Source organism: Ictidomys tridecemlineatus, chromosome 11 (assembly GCF_052094955.1).
Source record: "Ictidomys tridecemlineatus isolate mIctTri1 chromosome 11, mIctTri1.hap1, whole genome shotgun sequence".
In the NCBI taxonomy this organism is placed as follows: Eukaryota; Metazoa; Chordata; class Mammalia; order Rodentia; family Sciuridae; genus Ictidomys; species Ictidomys tridecemlineatus.
In genome coordinates, this window is record NC_135487.1 from 114,993,907 (window position 1) to 115,011,176 (window position 17,270).

The following is a 17,270-nucleotide window of genomic DNA, read 5'->3' on the forward strand; positions in this document are numbered from 1 at the left end:
TGTTTTTTGGAGAAGTTTATATACTTTCTTGAAGACAGGATAGCCTTTTCTTTAATATCCATTTAAAATCTATTCATTTCATTTAGTGGGAGTGTTAACTTGTCACCAAACAGAACTCTACTTAAAAGAAAATTTAAAACTCTTTGGCTTATATGTGCAGGCTGGGTGTGGTGGTACATGTCTGTAATCCCAGCAGTGCAAGAGGCTGAAGCAGGAGGATGGGGAGTTCCAGCCAGCCTCAGCAAGGGCAAGGTGCTATGCAACTCAGTAAGACCCTGTCTCTAAATAAAATACAAAATAGGGCTGAAGATGTGGCTTAGTGGTCAAATGCCCCTGAATTCAATCCTAGATACACCTCCCCACCCCCCACCAAATTGCTTCTACACCCTGATGTCCCTTGACTTTGGGATGAGAAAGTCCTGCTCCTGAACAATGCAGACAGTGTGCAGGCCAAAGTACAAATGCCAGACAATTTCCTGGACATTGGGATGGCCTGCAGTTGGCTTAGGGGTGGATCTGATGACAGTAGCAAGGACCCCATTGATGTCAACTACAAGAAGCTCAAAAGTGACATTAAGGTAGTTGACAAAGACTCTGAAGAAGCAGAGATCATCAGGAAGTATGTTAGGAACACACAGGCACAATGCCTATGACCTGGAAGTTTGGATATCTCTAAGGTAGAGTGCAAAGGGGAGAGCCAACAGTACAAACCCTTTAAGTAGCTTCACAATCAAAGGTTGCTGTGGCACAGGTGCAGGACCACTAACTTTGCTGGGATCCTGGTCCCCTTCTAGGCATAGCCCTGCCTGAAGCACCTGTGACAGGCTACATGTTTGGCAAAGGGATATTTTTTGCTGATATTGTCTCAAAGAGTACCTACTACTTCCACACATCTCAGGGAGACCAGATAGGCTAAATCCTGTTGGGAGAAGTTGTCCTGGGGAACATGAATGAACTGAAGCATGCTTCACATATCAACCAATTACCTAAGGGCAAGCAGAATGTCAAAAGATTTGGGCAAAACTATCCCTGATCTTTCGGCTAGTAATACTCGGGAGAGTATAAAGGACTGGGATCTCATAAGGTGTTATCCACACCTGCCTACTGTACAATGAATACATTGTCTTTGATATTGCTTAGGTAAATAAGAAGTATGTACTGAAACTGAAATTCAACTTAAACACATCTCTGTGGGAAACAGAGATGTGAGTTGCACCCTGGTGACTCTAATTTGAATTAACTGTGTGCTCAATCACAAACACACCCAGCAGAAACCTCAACTAAGCTGCCAATGGATGTTACCTTTACCAAATCTCCTTAGAAAGGGTTTTTACATGAACAGGTTAAAAGGTTTTTCTCAATTTTTCAAATCTCTTTTATGTTTAATGTTGCATTGGAGGGTTTGAGGGTTCTATCTAGCCAGACACAGTCCTGACAGATACATCTGACAGTAGAGGGAAAGTGGGGGAGAGGTTTTTGGTTTGTTTTGTTTGCTTAGACTAGTCCTGTTTCAAAAAAAAAAAAAAAAAAAAAAAAAAACAAGCCAAATTACAGCACTTGCCTTATTGGTTTCCCAAGAGATGGAAACAATGTGTTTCCACCCTTTTCTCTAAGTGTTCATCTTTAGTTTTAATTCTGGCAATGTGTGATGCATTCATTTTGAGCTAAATATAAAAACTAATTTCATACTAAAAATGCTACCATTAATAATATTTGTCAACATTATCAGTGATCATTTGCCTATTATGTTTCTCAAAACCAAAACTCTAAAAACACAAATAGTTTTTGGTGGTTACATACATTTTCTTTCTCTTTTCCTTTTTTGTATTTTTATTTAGAGACAGGGTTTTGCTTAGTTGCTGAGGCTGACTTTGAACTTGTGATCCTCCTGTCTTAGCCTCCTGAGCTGCTGGGATTGCAGATGTGCACCACTATGCCCAGCTAGAAAACAAATCTTGTCTGGTCTTCTGGTGGTGATATGGACAGAAGCTAATTGAGCCATGTATGAAATGCTTGCTTGTGCATCAGTCCTATGATGAACCTGTCACCTGTTTACCCCACTAAATTCACATGACCAAGAGTGGAGGATGCATGAATCCCCAAGGGACAATCAATGTGCTATTACCAGCAGAAGGGGAAACAGAGGCTGGAAATCACAAAATAGAGTGGCAGGTACTGCCAGCATTTAACCCAGGCTCCTAGGGAGCCCTGGACACCTCATCACACACAGTACCCACCATAGCTTTCCAAACTTCCTGAGTTTGAAATAAGCTGAAGAAGCTGGTGGATTCCTTCTTGCCCTCTTCCTTGATTTTCTCCAGTCCAAGTATTTCTAAGAATTTTAGGACACCTCTGACCTCAAGAAATTCTATCCAATTACTGTCCAGGGAGTAGAAGAGTTGAAACAAAACATTTGACAAATTCCTTGACACTGACCTCCTAAGGGAGTCTAAGTGCCTTTCCTCACATATTTTGCCTCCTATCCCAGAAACGTTTATAGGTAAAGTGGTATGATACTTTGGATGTTCTTCCTTCTAGCAGGAAGTGGACATCTCTTTATTTGGGGCTTTCCAGCCTCTGTTCCCCTTCTGCTGGTAATAGCACCTTGATTGTCCCTTGGGGACTCATGCTTACTCCATTCTTGGTCATGTGATTTTAGTGGGGTAAACAGGTGACAGGTACATCATCCTTCTGGCTATAGAAATTGGTCTGGAACCAGGCATGCGACCTAAGCTGATCCAATGAGGCTCAAAAGCCAGAATGTTCTTGGGACCCATGTAAAAGATTGGTTTCTTTTCAGCATAGCTGGGTTATAAGGTGCATGTCTGGAGCTCCTGGGAACCCCAGCTCACAGAGTCTTCTGAATATAGAGGACAGATGGAGACCTGAAGGGGAAAGAGGGAGGGTGGGACCAAATACTGATGATAGTGTTTGAACCCCTGGGTCTAGTCAGGTCTGAAATATGTATTTCCACCTCTGGGTGGTTCAGTTAAGCAATCCAATAAATCTCTTCTTCCTGAGTGTAGCAGGAATTACTTTTCTGTAATTCTCAATCAAAAGGATACTAACTAGTAAAGGGCCAATGAGGAACATGGGATGGAGGAGTCATTGGAGCAGACTTCTGGAGGACACTACATCTGGGCCCATCTTGAAGGTTAGGGTGCACCTACAGATACCTAGAATCCCATGTGGTATGAATGCCCAGGATACCACGAGAGACTGGAATTTCTCTAGAGTGGATCTTACGTGCCCACAGCTGATAAGAAGATGCCAATTGACCTGAAAATCTTTTCTAAACATAGGTAAAGTGATACAGCTGAACCACAAGTCAAAGAATGCTTTTCAGGATAGTTTTCCCTAGAGAAATAGATCCTGTGCCTGATTCTGGGTAACCCTTCAGGTCCAGGATAACAAAGCAGCTGGAGTGCACCCTTTACTCTGAGAGGAGCTAAAGGGGAAGGGGCAACACACAGAGGATAGGTGCTGGGTCATTCCTTGTTGTCCAGGAAGTTCCTCCATGATAGTTTAGCCACTTGGCTCTGACAGGTTCCCTAGGGAGCAAGGATGCTTGCATCAATCAAAGGTGCATGGAAAAAGCTGAGGGTCAATTTCTCAAGTCTCTCTAAGCCATGATCATTGTACTCTTGCGTCTCAATATAGTTCATTATTTTGGGCCCAATCCTAGATTTTAACTTCCTAATTAATTCTCAATTGTGTACTTGCTCGAAGTTTTACACTAGAGGTTACTATCCTTATGAAGAACTGCATGGCTTCCTAATAAGAATAACAAGAGATGGTAGAAAAATTAAACTTTGATTTAAAACAGCCTCAATATTTAATGTTTATTTTTAAAAATCAGCCTTTGCAAAAAGTCTCATCATAATATAGCACCCAGAGCACGTGTCAGCTTGGATACAAGGTATAAAATCAAGCCACAATAGAAAGGGAACCAGTCAACAATTACTAGGCTCATAACATATCACAGGCTCTTTGAACACTTTAAGATATTAGCTGAAATGATTACAGCTCATGGAGGAGGACTGAGAGCTTCCAAGACTGATAAGAGCTAATGTAATGGGTTGGATGTAATAATTCTTTGTTGGGGGAAGGGTGGGGAAATGAGTCAAATTATCTCTGCTGCACCCTGGTTCCCAGGATGCCAATAGAAGTAAATACAGATTGGTTCATTAGGAAAGGCTCTTTACTGCCAAAATATCATTTGCTCTAGAGCTAGGCTCCCCTGCATGTTGCCACCATAGCTGGGGGCCAGGTTATCAGCCACATGGAAGTCTCTTTATCCCTACCTTATCCCTTCCCTGTTCCCCCATCCTCTGCCCTGTTCCTGACTCAGTGCATTCTCCTTTTCTTCAGTGACCAGCTAGGCCAACCAACTTTTGTCACCATCTTTTCTCTCTGTACTAGACTGGTCTTCTTTTCATAGTCACTTGCTATACATATTTTGGGTCTATTATTTTCATTATTTAGTTCTAGAAGGTTGCCATAGTATCAGCAGTAGATAACAAGTACTAGGCAGTGTGCTAACTGCTTTGCTTGAATTGTCTCATATAATCCTCACTGCAGCTCTCTGGTGCTCACTGTCAGTATTTCCATTTACTCCATCAGTATAACATGAAGTTACCAAAGGTAACTGGTGGATCTGGGATTTGAACCTGAGCAGGCTAGCCCAGGTTCTTCCTGCCAGGCCTTTCTACCTGTAGACATAGGGAGTGGGTGAGGCTGCTGATGTGGGTGGTCTCCCTGTATGGTGTTGCAGGTGGAGTTGTGGGTTTGCACTGCCTACCTAGTGGGAGATCCTGGAGTACAATAGATGGCCTATGGGCTTTGGGTCAGACACATCCATTCCTATTTACTAGTAAATTACTCAATCTTTCCAAGTTCATTTTTTCTTATCTATAATAAATGTCAGTCCTTAGTACTCCCCCCACCTCCCAAAGTTAGGAAATAATACATAATTCTGGCTATAGAAAGTGAATCTACAGCTGTACCTTTAAGGCCTGGTTCATCCAGTCATTGCATAAGCATTAGCTGAATGTCCACTAAATGTAAGGCACTATTACTAGCACCTGAGATATGGGGAAGAATGAGGATGCCTAGCACAAGTGCAATGACTGAGTAAGAAAGGAAGTGGGCTGGACACAGAATCCTTGGAAACACTAACATTTAGGAGTGGGAGGAAATTCTGCAGCTGAGACAAGAGAAATAGCAATAGAAGAAGGAGAAGAAGAAGAGAGCTGAGAAGGGGCAGAGGCCATCAGGCTGGACTAGATGAGGTGAAGGAGGCACAGCACTTGCCTTGGATCTCGAATTTAAAGGGGCACCAAAGTTGTGTGCAATGGCAGACACCTATGATCCCAGTGACTTGGGCAGTTGAGACAGGAGAACTGTAAACCTGAGGCTTGTCCTTGCAACACAGCAAGACCCCCCAAAAAAGGGGTGGGGATATAGCTCAGTGGTAAATCATCTCTGTAAACGACACCAAAATTAAAAAAGAAAATCACCTCAGCAATAAAATCATATTTCAGTGCAATATTTAAAATAATCAAATTAATATAAAATTCATGATGAATCAAATATCAACATTTTACATAAAAACAGGATCTGACTTTACACCTGAGATCCTGCCTCACTTTCCTCACCCTGTGTTCAAGTGGAAAATGTTAAGTAAGACAAGGAAAGAAAACTGGAAATCTAAATTTGGCTGCACAGAGGTTGCTGGTAACCACGGTGAGCTTAGTTTCATGACTTGAGGGTTGAGAAGCCAGATTACAGGTACTGACATTTCTCAAAGCATGATCTGTGAACCATAGCATCAGAGTTATTGGGAGCACTTGTTAGAAAAAAAGGTCAGGGCCCTATACTTAATCTGTTAAATCAGAACCCTAGGGATGGGGTGGGCGTAGGGAGGTAGACTAGTAATTTGTACGTGTTATTTTTAATTTTTTGCTGAGCTGGATTAAAACCCAGGTTTTTGTGATGTTAGGTAAGCACTCTACCATGGAGCTATGTCCCCAACCTTAACCTTTATTTTAAACCTCTTTGCTAAGAGCCATAGCCAAGTAGGAGTGATGCATGGCATTTTTGGTTGAAAGGTGATGCCAGCAAGCCATTGAGATAATGATTATGTTAAGATGTGCATTCAATTGAACATTGGACCTCTGCTGTCCTCCTAGGCCTGTTATTTTGGAGCTCTTGCAGGACTCCTGGAGAGTTCCCATTGTTTGGGGAAGTGTGGTAGGAGGGATTTCAGGAGAAGGGATTTTCCTGTTGGTGTGGTGTGTCCCTTGGAGAAGGCCCCATGTGTGGCATTCAAATGAGTTTTGGAAATAAAGTTTGTTCCTGCTTGAGTGGCTTGTGATTTTGTGCCCAGCCAGACTTTGGCAACTCTTTTATGCACACCAAAGGACGACATTAGGGTGAACCTAGAGACATATTCTGATATTCCCTTTGGTCTGCGTTCTAGGTCTGAATCTAATCAATAATTAAAAAAACAAAAGTAGGTGCCCTTTCTCACTGAGTTATATCCTCAGCCCTTTTTACTTTTTAAAAAGTTTATTTTGGTGGTATCAAATCCAGGGCCTCATGCATGCCAGGCAAGCATTCTACCACGGAGTTCCATCCCCACATCTCCAGACACCCCTACTTTCCGTTTTGAGAAAAGGTCACACCAAGCCACCCAGGTGGCCCAGAATTTGGGATCTTTCCACCCCAGCACACCCATAGCTGGGTTTACAGTCATGTGCCACCACACCAGGCTGTTTAATAATTTTATCAGTAACTTAAATGGAAGGAAAAAACAGCTCTGTTTAATTAAGTCTTTAGTCCTGCCCAGCTGCACACTCTTTGGTTCATTCTTTCCTTTATTCAGCAAACAAGTGCCAGCCCTCCTAGATAAGAGAAATGCAGAGCTGAACAATGAAGGAGACAGATGCAGCTCCTGGTCTCTCAGTGGGGGTGAAAGAGATATTGACCAGGTAGTAACAATCAAATGTTATGACTATCAGGACACAGGGAGGGCTGTGAGTACAGGTAATGGGAACCTCAGGTTCTCAAGTAGTCTGGGCCTCAGTGAAGGGCTTTCTAAAAACTGATATTTAAATTGAGGTCTGAATATAGGAGTATGAATTAGTTAAATAAGGAGGGGGGTTTCAGAAGAAAAGGAGGTTCAGGCTAGGGGAAAACCCTATAATAAAAGGGTCTGAGTTGGGTGTAGTGGTGTACACCTATAAGCCAGTTACCAGAAAGACTGAGGCAGGAGGAATACAGTCCAAGGGAAAGCTCTGGCAATTTAATGAGATCCTTTTTCAAAGCAAAAAATACAAAGGACTCGGGTTATATCTCAGTAGTACGGTGACCCTCGGTTCAATTCTTTGTCCTGCCAAACAAAACAAAATAAATGAAATGGTCTGAGATGAATCCACAGGCAGACAGACCAAGAATATCCCCAGATCTTTCTATAATACAAACCACCTCAAAGATGTCCAAATCTGCTTTCAGTCCTGCTGTGCCTACAGGGCTCCTGAACACAGGAACCTCAAACTCAGCATGTCCCAAATCAAACTTAACTACACCTAAACTTGCTTCTTTTTTATGTTATCTTCCCATTCACCTCGTTTCCCAAGCCAGAAATATGAGAGTCATCCTGAGGCATGAGTGGAGAGAGTAGCTGGGTATATAAATATGGAGCCCAGATTCCAGAAGGAAATTATCATGAAAATGGATGAGACCACTTAGGGAGAATTTGATAGTGTGAGCAGAGAAGAGGTAAAATAGATGGAGTCTCAAGGAACAACTACATTTAAGGGAAAGTATCCCTTAAAGAAGAAAAAAAGGGAGAAACAAAGAGTCTTGGCATCACAGAAACCCAGGGAAGAGTGTTTTGAGAAGTGGGAAAGTTTGATTGAAAAATGCCACTCGAGTCATGTATAAGGAATGAGGATGTAGTCACTGGGCTCCACAATTAGAAAACCATTGGTAATCTTGACCATACCAGCATCAGTGGAGTTGGGGCAACAGGGATTAGACTGCAGTAGGCAGAGGAGGAACCAGGAGAGCGTGTGGAGACAGGGAGAGTAACTAGCCTTTTCAACAAGCTTCACTATGAAGGGCAGGATCTGGGTGCAACTTACGTTTGAGGCATGGATTTAATTTTATTTTTAAGGCAAAAGAGATTCTAGCATACAAAATATAGATGAAAAAAGCTGGTAATGAGGCAAAAGGGAAAACTACAGGAGAGAAAAAATAAAGTCCTTGAGGAGATGGGAAGGGATTTATATGTTGAACAAATGAGAATTATTCCTAAGAAAGAATACCAACTTCCACTCTAATAGGAGAAAAAAGAGACAGAGGTCAGACTGGGGACACATTTACAAGTTGGGAATATGGAAGTCGATGGAATCCTTGATTTTGGGGATATGCCTGTAATCCCAGCAACTGGGGAGACTGAGGCAGAAGGATCAGAGTTCAAAGCCAGCCTCAGCAACTGAGTGAGACCCTGTCTCTAAATAAAATGCAAAATGGGGCTGAGGACATGGCTTTTTTTTTTAATCATCAAATGTTCTGTTCTAAAATATTAGAGAATATCAAGAGAAAAGCTCCCTTAAAACTGTTCTTTTTCTTTTGAAATTTTCTATTGTTTCCACCACTCAGTAAAGGCTACCTGCTTCTAAGGCAGGATCAAGCTAACAAGGAACAAGCTGGATCCTTGGGAAAACTCCTGCTTCAATTCAGGGGAAGTCATGCCTTGGTCAGTTTGAATGAAATTGTTGAGGATGTGATTCCTTGCGACTTTGCCAGCATCGTCCCACTCTTGTAAAAAGCTTAAGAGCCTGCTAATTACTGCCTGTTCTTTTATAAAAGTCATGATCAATCAGTATTCCTGAGGTTGGCTCACTACCCCCAAAGGAGTACACTTCATATGTGATTCCAGGAAGGGTGTCCACTTAGCCTAGCCAAGCAAGACAACTGGGTGGACAACTGTGGATCAATCTCCAGCCCTGGAACTGCAGCTGGTAGTGGATAGTGGAGGCAGCTGGACAATGAAACCAAAGGGCACTGTCTTCACAGGATACTAATAGATGCAATATGGAGAGGAGAGACCCTCTGGGTTGGCAGAATAGGACACTGCAGGCTTCCTACCTTCACAGCTGTGTGAGGGGGTACATTTTCCATTTATGGCTCAGTTTAAGCTTTTTGATGTTCCATAAACAAGACAAACATATATATTGGGCAAATCTGGTGTTTCGAACCCAGCAACTGCCAGGAGTGGTGGCTCCTGCCTACAATCGCAGCAACTGGGGAGGCTGAGGCAGAAGGATCAGGAGTTCAAAGCCAGCCTCAGCAACTGAGAGAGACCCTGTCTCTAAATAAAATACAAAATGGGGCTGAGGACATGGCTTGGTGGTCGAGTGCCCCTGAATTCAATCCCTGATACTCACCCCCCTACACCCACCCACCCCCCCAAAAAAGAAAAACCAAACCCAGCAACTGAAAACTACCATTTTGGCTCCTTGCTGGTAGACCCTCTTCTTTCTCCTTTCTGTTGCCATCCCCTCCCTACAGGACCATCCAAGGCTCCCAACTCTTTCTTTTTTTTTTCTTTTTTTTTTCTTTTTAAAGAGAGAGTGAGAGAGGGGAGAGAGAGAGAGAGAGAGAGAATTTTTAATATTTATTTTTTAGTTCTCTGCAGACACAACATCTTTGTTGGTATGTGGTGCTGAGGATTGAACCCGGGCTGCAAGCATGCCAGGCGAGCGCGCTACCGCTTGAGCCACATCCCCAGCCCCCCCAACTCTTTCTTTTCAGATGCTCCCAAGTGCGTCCCTCCAAAAAGCAATCATTTTCCACGGAAATTAAAAAAAAAAAAAAAAGAAAAGAAAGAAAGAAAAGCCTGTCTAGCGCCAGGTGGGGAACATTTTAACTAGACAGGAAGCTCCTTTCAAGTCCTCTCCTAAATTTCTCCGTGAAGAGGAGGAAATCGCCATAACTTTTCATGGTCTCCAAGGCGCCTCCACAGAGCAGAGCCTGGCAGAAGCGAGGAGCAACCCTGCGATGCTGGGGGCGCCCCTGAGCTGCTCAGGCTCCTCTCGCCTTCTCCCAGGACGAACTCCGCTGGGATGCCCTACACTGAGGCGCAAGACCCTGGGCACCTGCGCCCCCTACTGGCCTCAATAGACACTGGGCAGCGCGCGGTTCTTCAGGTCAAACGTGGGTGACAGTTAAGAATCTAAGTAACTGACTGAACTGCTCCCAACCGCTTGACCCAGGACTGGAAACTGAGTCTGATCATCCCACCTCTGAGCCTAGGAACACCTTTTCCTATTTCAAGTATTTTCTACTTGAATGGAAATAGGACAATAGGTCTAAATAGAAGCAGGTGTCCTGGCGAAGGATTTGGTGGTCAGCGGCTTAGGGTCACCTGAGGACAGAGGGGGTCTTGCAGGGTCATGGGGCCCATTGGCCACGGGGTGGAGACCTCCAGTACCAGCAAGCATGGAGCCCTCAGAGTCATTCTTGATAATACTAATATGTGTTTTCCTTCTTTTTTCATAAATACCAGTTAGAATATTACATTTTTTACTTTCTCAGAAAATAACATTTTCAAAAATTAAAGGAAGAATTGTGGGAGAGAGGATCTGAACAGTGGAGTTGGAGAGTCAGAAGAACCAGTGAGAAGGTAATGAAGGTAATGCATAGAGCTGATATGTCCATTAACTCAAGTGTGACCTCAAGGAAAGAAGTGCTGGACTCACCTAGGGAGTTATTCCTTTGTGGTTCTGCACCCAGATATCTGGGTATGGGCTTCATGCCACTGTGGGTCTATGCTGGCAGCAGTCACGAAGGAGAGCTCTGTGCAAGTGGAGGAGAGCAAGGGAAAGCTGGAACCCACCAGTTCCTCTCCATCTGTTCATCACCACATTAAACCAGAAGAGTCCTAAATTTATAATCTAGACTAAAATTATAATTGATATTTTAAGAGAACATGCAATTCATAAATGTGTGTGCACCTAATATAGGTTTCAAAATACGTGTAGAGAAAAATGACAAGAATTAAAGGAAATCTACCATCACATAGAGTTATAAACATTTGTCTGTAAAAGGTAGAACAAGTACAAGAAAAGAAAAAAGTGTGTATGGCTATAAAATATTTAAATACTACAAGGGTATTTAGATTATTATATCTAGCAGATAGAGAAGAAACATTCATTTCAGGATTACATGGAACATTCACCAAAGTAAACTGTAAGGTACATCTTGGTTATAGATTTAATCTTGTATTTTCCACACATACTTATGTGCTGAATGTTGGGTCCCTCACCGATGGCACTATTAGGAGTGGTGGAAACTTTGGGAACTGGGACCTATTTTGAGGAAGTAAAGTCATTGGAGGCATGTCCTGGAAGGAGGCCATAAGTACTTGGACCTCTTCTGCTCTCTCACTTCCCACACACTGTGATGTGAACACCTTTGCTCCACCACATGACCCCAACCAAAGTGTTTGGCTTCACCACAGGTCAAAGAAAAGGGGCAAAGAATCCATGGATTTAACCTTTTGAAACATTTGCTTAAATATATTTTTCCTTCTTTTAAGTTGTTTATCTTAGGTATTTTGTCACAGTGTTGGCAAGTTAACTCATACAATATAAAGTGAGTCTCAAGATTTTCTTAAGAATTTTTTTCAGTGTATATTATTTGACAACAGAATTAAATTATGTGTCAACATTGTAAGTATCTGAAAGATAACCAAACCTTTTGGAATCGAGTAGCATATTACTTTTTAAAATACATGTGTGTTAAAAAAATTACAAGGGAAATTGGAAATTATTTTGAGCTGAAGGATAACTGAGATTCAACCAAGCAACAGCAATAGTAGGTAGATGAAGAAGATCTTAAAAGAGCATTTCTACGTCCACCTGCTTACATTAGAAAAAGACACATAAAATCAAGGATGTCTTGAGCTCCCACCTTGGAAGCTACAAATAAAGAAAAGAAATAAGCCAAAGTAAATGGATGAAGGGAAATAATAAAGATAGGAGGAAAAATAAAATAGAAAATGATGACACCATAAAGAAAAACAATAAAATGGAAAATGATTCTTCAAAAAGCTAAAGAGCAAGACCAAGCAAGAGAGAGAAGCGCAATAAGCAATACCAAATACAAAAACCATCTCAATAGATCCTAATGTACTACAATAATGTAGTATTGTGTATCTTCCTGTAAGGTTCTATTGTAAAAAAAAAAACATTTAATTCAATGACAACATATTTTTTTAAAAAACCAGAAAAAAGTGAAAAATCTGAATAAGTATATATACATGTGATACTAACCAAATTTATAAAAACATATCAAATGTACTCTAAAACTATGACTTCATTGGTGATTATGTCAAATATTTAAGAAAGAAATAATACTAACCTTATCCAAAGTTTTCTGATAACATGCCCTGGATATACGATACAGCCAAACCCATAATATGAGGTCAGAAGGATCCTGGTCACAAAATGCCCAAACAACACTTAAATGTTTTATTAAAACTTATAACTAGTATCACTTTTTTCAGTGCTGGTGATCAAACCCAGGGCCTTGTGAACCCTAGTCAAGGATTCTACTGCTGAGCAAGCACCTCAGTCATCCCAAGGGCGCCCACCGACCGGCAGGCGTCGGTGGCCCGCGAGGGGGCGGCGGCTTCGGGCTTTGTGGCCTCGACGCGCGCGCGGCGGGGCCTGGCCGGCAGGGGGCGCGCCGCCGCCGCCAGGCGCTCCGGAGCCCGCGGCCCTCCCGGCCGCTCAGCCCGCGAGAGGAGTCGAGGCCGCCGCGCTCGCGCCTCGCCGGCCCCTCCCCGGGTCTCCGCGGCCGCCGCGCCACCCCCTCAGGATAGCTAACTGCCCAGAGAAAGAGTGGAAAATGCAAAACAACGAAATTATAAAACCTGCCAAATACTTCTCAGAGTGGGAAAAGAGCATCTTGCTTGCTTTGGTAGAAAAGCACAAATGTGTGCTGGAGTGCAAGAAAAGCGATGCCCGAACTATCGCCCTCAAGCAGCGGACCTGGCAAGCGCTTGCCCACGAAGACAACTCTCAGCCCAGCGTGTCGCTGCGGGATTTCAAACAGCTCAAGAAGTGCTGGGAGAACATCAAGGCTCGGACCAAAAAAATTATGGCCCACGAAAGGAGAAAGTGAAGCGAAGCGTCAGCCCACTGCTGAGCACCCACGTCCTGGGGAAGGAGAAGATGGCCAGCATGCTGCCCGGGCAGCTGTACTTTCTGCAGAGCCCGCCCGAGGAGGAGCCCGAGTACCATCCTGATGCCGCAGCCCCAGAATCATTTGCTGTTTCAAATAGAGAACTGTGCCATGATGAGAAAGAGTTCATACATTTTCCGGGATGTGAGGGGACCTCTCAACCTGAACCCTCGTGTTCAGCTGTCAGAATAACAGCCAATAAAAACTACAGGAGCAAAACCTCTCAGGAAGGTGCTTTAAGAAAGATGCATGAGGAAGAACACCATCAACAAATGTCCATCTTACAACTGCAGCTGATACAAATGAATGAGGTGCATGTGGCCAAAATCCAGCAGATAGAGCGAGAGTGTGAGATGGCAGAGGAGGAACACAGGATAAAAATGGAAGTTCTCAATAACAAGAAGATGTATTGGGAAAGAAAACTACAAACTTTTACCAAGGAATGGCCTGTTTCTTCATTTAACCGGCCCTTTCCCAATTCACCCTAAGACTTTGGGGTTGGCTCCCTTGTAATTAATCTGTGTTGGCAAAGGGAATCTGGAACATGAACTTGCGGTCAGTAACCTGTAACAGAGCTACAACTAGGAAAATTAGAGTGGTAGTAGTCACTTATTTAAGAATACATTCAGGTAAACAGCTGCACCCTATGTACCCCTTAAGTGGCAACGAAGCTGTTATAGTTTCTGAAAATTATCTGAGTGCTATAATTCTGAATGTATTGTCTCTTAATTAGAATTCATATAAGAACGATGTGTGAGTGTTGTATCTTTTTTTAATCAAATGCAAGTGTGACTATAAAGGAGTGTGGCTGATTTTTTTCTTTTTTAAGCAGACAACAGAATTTTTCTATCAAATGAATGCTCTCCCCATTGAAAGTGGCTGTCCAGGCAGGGTGCCCACCCATTTCTTCAGTGGCTGTGTTATTACTCAGAACTTGCTAGAGGTCTTTAAGGAATTTCTGCAAAAGCTGCAGCACCTCTTTCATTTTTTCCAGTGTCATCCTCTGACTGTGGATTTTCTGTTTCCAAAAAGCCCAGCATTTGAAAGGATAGTTTCTAATGTGGCTCATAAACTGCCTTTTAAGGCTCTTCCCAAAAGAGGAATTCCAAATACTGTCTCCAATAGTAGAGAGTTTTGTTGGGAACTAAGGATGTAACAACTTTGAGGGAGAAATGTTTATTTAGGTTTCTACACTGTTATGTTTGTTTTATTTTAAAAGACTTGGAATTAAAAAAAAGAAAAAAAAAGTAAATCTCAAAAAATTACAAAATGGACATGGCATTGGGAGCACCTGTGTCTGGAGTTGATCTCTGGGGCTGCTCTCCTTCCTGTCTCCTTTGGTCCCCTTATGCTGTGGTCGCAGGCCTCCACTAGGATAGGAGTCCCTTAGGTGCTGTGGCAACATGCCACTTCTTCAGGCTTCAGTGTTGCTGGCATCTCCAGCTGACATGCCACCTTGCAGAGGAGCTGAGGTGCTGTAACTGGATGCAGAGAGAGTCTTTGGGGAGATAATCCTGCAGTTCCTGGACACAGTGGCACATGGAATGTTGACATATCCAACCAGACCTTGAAAGACAAATATGATGCCATGAAGGTCATTTTACTGTCTTTGAGGAGAACCTGAGGAAAACTACTGCAGAGAACTAGGAGCCAGTCACTAGGCAGATGGCCAACAAGGCCCAGGAAGCCAGCTGCCTCAATGCAGAGAAGGAAAGGGACTCCAGGAGACAGCAGGCCTGGCTGCAGAAAGAGCTTGCCGAAGCCACAAAGGAACCGCTGCCCATTGAACAGGATGATGACACTGAAGTCATTGTGGGTGGGACAGAGCACACAGAGGAGATCTCCCCTGTGCAAGCTATCAGCAGAGCAGCTGCTAAGTGACTCTCACAGCCCGCTGGAGGTCTTCAGGATTCTATCACTAATACCTTTAGGAGATGCTCTGTCTCTCCGTTTCCACTCCCCCAAGACAATGTGAGCACTCATCCTGGCTCTGGTAAACATATGAGGGTACCAACTACTACTGCCTTATGTGTCTTTGATGCACATGATGGGGAAGTTAATCCTGTGCAGCTCAGGGCAGGTTCCCTATTACTGGCCACAGGTGAATGGAAATGTTAAGTTATGGGAAGCATTTGGAGACAAATATGAGTTCAAAGGCTCCCTATCTGGTAGTAATGCTGGAATTACAAGCATTGAATTTTTTTTTTTGAGAGAGAGATTTTAAATATTTTTTAGTTTTTGGTGGACACAACATCTTTATTTTATTTTTATGTGGTGCTGAGGATCGAACCCAGTGCCCCATGCATGCCAGGCAAGCATGTTACCACTTGAGCCACATCCCCAGCCCCAAGCATTGAATTTTCTTTTTTTTCTTTTTCTATTTTTTATTGGTTCTTTTTGGTTATATATAACATTAGGATTCATTTGATAGTACTAGGGCTTACAACTTCAAATAATTTTGGAAACTGAATCTGGACTGTGGATGATTATTGATTATAGCACATGCTCACAGGACATAGTGGGAAAGTGTTCCCTGCTGATTTCCTGCTGGACAATGCATGGATGTCTCAGGAAGTCATGACCTGACTCTTGAACTCTGGGATCTATGCAAGAAAGCATAAAGAGAGCATTTGCAGGATTCAGTTACAATGATGTTGTTTGCACAGAGCAATGTGTGATGAGTGGACTTTTTGACAAGAAAAGTCATTTCAGGGACATCTGGTCAGAGTGTGGTGTGAGAAATGGAGCTGTTGGGGAAGATTTTTGCTTTGGATCTAAACCCAGAAAGGACTGAACTTCTGAGCTCTTCCCATGATGACTTGCTGAAAATCATTGGTTTTCAGACAAATGCTCTCAAGCAGAGGTTCAGAGCACCTGGATTCAAGTGCAGCTCTGACTGTTGTACCAGAGTCTTCAGGCCTGATTGCAGTTATGTGGTAGCAGTCTTGGCCAAGGGCTCTCTCTGTTCTCTCTCTATGTCTGGATAGTGCTCACAGGGAAAGAGGAGAAGGTTCTTTCAAAACAGCACAGCTGCTCCCTTAGGCTGGATTCAGTGAGGCCCGACTGCTAAGTGAGCCAGACTTACAGTGCATGGGGAATTTCTCTAGAATTCTTTTGCTGTCAACGAGTCTCTGCCTGGGCAGGTACAGCTGGATTTGGAATGCACTGGGTATGGTTTACAGTCTTGACTCCACTGCTCTTCTGGTCTCTCCCAGAAGCTCTTCTGTCAACACTGTGGTGTGGTGTCTCTCCAGTATGCATGTTGTCAGTGTGAACAAAAGCAGCAAATCTATGCTAAGGGCACAGAATTGATGACCTTCAGGAGAGTGGCAGGGATGCACACAGTCCTGTCCTGTGGGCACAGGTCCTTCCAGAGAAGAGCCCATGTCATGCAACATGGTGGCCTTCCTTTGTACAGGATTTCTGAGAATTTTGACTAAGCTCTCTAATGGCTCGGAGGAAAAAATACTGAAACAGCCTGACCCTGCAAGTCACCTGGCCAAGGATGAGGCTCTTGTCTCAGTTGGTGTGGGAAACACTAGTAATTCTGATCTTCCATACCTCATTGGGGAGCCACAGGGTCCCCTCTAGCTCTTCTCACTGGATGACAGTGCCAGTGACACCCACATGTCCAGGTTTGTCCGCAGCTGTGCTGTTCCCATCCAGTTCTACCAGATGCACAGCTATGGGAGGCCATCCTTGCACGTGATTTGAGTTACCTCCCTGGCTGGGTGAGAGACGCTTAGAAACAACTGTGTTAGAGCCTTCCCCACCCTTTTCCAGGTCTGAGGGCTTGTCCTTGCAGAGGCATGTCTGGCCACTGCCCTGAAGACCCAAGCATCACCCCTGACCTTGGGATGCTGCCCCCCTTCATCTTCATTGGATGAGATTTTCCCTGGAAGTTTTTGTTCCCCAATAAAAGCCCACTCCCTGACATGTTCTCTCTCTCTCTCTCTCTCTCTCTCTCTCTCTCTCTCTCTCTCTCTCTCTCACCTCTTCTGTAAACCTCGCCA

At 43.5% G+C, this 17,270-nt stretch overlaps 3 pseudogenes; all 3 read left to right on the forward strand.

Annotated features, from left to right (window-relative positions):
- The first annotated feature begins 327 nt into the window (after positions 1–327).
- LOC144368674 (poly [ADP-ribose] polymerase 1 pseudogene) lies at positions 328–12,899 on the forward strand (annotated as a pseudogene).
- Positions 12,779–14,354, forward strand: LOC144367772 (myb/SANT-like DNA-binding domain-containing protein 3 pseudogene; annotated as a pseudogene).
- Positions 14,355–14,840: 486 nt separating this feature from the next.
- Positions 14,841–16,569, forward strand: LOC144368675 (autophagy-related protein 16-1-like; annotated as a pseudogene).
- The last annotated feature ends 701 nt before the right edge of the window (positions 16,570–17,270 follow it).